Raw genomic sequence first — 1800 nt, 5'->3', positions numbered from 1 at the left:
CTGTATGGTGATACAGTAAGTGTGGCTTATAATAATTGTTGTCAATGTTTTTATTGCTATTTTTATAGTTAAAATTTGTTGAAGGACTCATAATAATAATCAATCTATTGGGTCACTGAAGAATAGAATAATCATCAACAGTTATAATGATAATAATTTAAATAATAATTTTTTTAGTACTTAGCACAGTGCATTCTTTCTTGTAATAGTAGATCTTCACTTTTTAGAACTAGAATATCGATTGCAACTCTTATATAGTCGTAGACCTGAGCTTTAGTAAGTAATTGAACTGGATTTCTTCACTATTTTGCTTGTGCTATGCTTATACACGTGTAGTGTAAACGTCACAATACATCACTTCCGGTGCCAAGGATCGATCGAGCGCATCCTGTTTCATATCCATGTGTGTATGTAGTATCTATGGACCTACGGTATTGTGAACCAGGCTTAACTCATCAGCTTTAAATAAAATGCATCTGATGGGTGGTTTTTTGGACATAATTAAATAATTGTACTTTTTAAAGATTCACACAAAACAACTCTGTGGTTTTTCTAAGTTTGCATAATGTTTCACAACTTTTGAAGTTATTTTCTTCCCTTTAAACCTCCAGGATTATTTTTTGAAATTTCCTCAGAGTACTCAAGGTAAGGTATTTGTCCTTCTTTCTTGATAATTTTAATCTGGTAAGGTGAGTATTGTAATAGCCTATGCTCTTTTCCACTTCTCAGTGCAAGTAAAGACCATTCATATAAAAATAGTATTAAGAAGGGAGCTGGGTGAGTGGTCTCCGAGAATGCCTTTACTCCACAGAGTCTCTTCTTCATCTACTTTGATGCATTCAGCTTTCTTTACCAAGTCCTTTAGCTGTAAGTTGCTTCATTTCACCATCAAGAGTGGAACAAAAGTCTACGAACTCATTGTTCTTGAAAAAATCAATATTGATGTCACCAATAATTCTCAAGTGATGCATTATACCACACACCATATTCAGTGCCGTCTTTTTTTCTTACTTCCAGGACAAACATTTCCATAGATTTTGCAAGCTTTTCTCGACTGAGAGACATGATAGATGGAGCTTCATTAAGTTGTAGCTTCCACCTACACCAAGTATTCCATTGGTTCAGTTATGCACCAATTTGTGTCTACCCTCAATTTTTGGGTACGGATGCACTCCTTACTTCCAATATATCTTTTGGCTTGCAATAGCGTATCTTTGTCCTTGTGCTGTTTGCTGCACAGTTCTAACAGGACAGGCTAGTACTGTAGATGACATTGCCAAGCCTATCTTTGTTGGACCTAGCTATACTATATCCCAGTTCAGTTTGGGACGGAAGTGGAAGCAGCTGCGTGGAATTTGAAAAATGTAGCTACGTCACAAAAATGACGTAAATAATGATATTCATAGAGGAATGGCACCTGTGTTGTTTCACTCTTAAACAAGAAGGTGCACTATAAAACCATTCACGCAACGTCATGAAATCGCTTCCGTCGATCACAGTATAAAAGGAGGTGCCCTGGGCACAATATGGCGGCCAGATTGAATGAAATTTGAAAATAACAAAATGGCTCCCGCACTGGCACTGTTCTTATCATGGCTAAATCACTAGCAAAACGCATTATAAAAACATTAAAATTAGCAAAGGTGAGAGAGTTAACCTACAAGCACACCTAGAAAGCATAGCAAGGAGAGAAATGGTATAATTGACTTGAAGTAATAATTTTACATTATTATCAAATATTATATTGTATATTCTAAAAAATCTGCCAACAGCCTAAGAAACACGGTCAATGATGCTGTC

The sequence above is a fragment of the Amphimedon queenslandica genome, unplaced genomic scaffold (assembly GCF_000090795.2).
Source record: "Amphimedon queenslandica unplaced genomic scaffold, v1.1 AMPQUscaffold_12739, whole genome shotgun sequence".
Lineage (NCBI taxonomy): Eukaryota > Metazoa > Porifera > Demospongiae > Haplosclerida > Niphatidae > Amphimedon > Amphimedon queenslandica.
The sequence above is the reverse complement of the archived record's forward strand: the minus strand, read 5'-3'. Positions refer to the sequence as shown.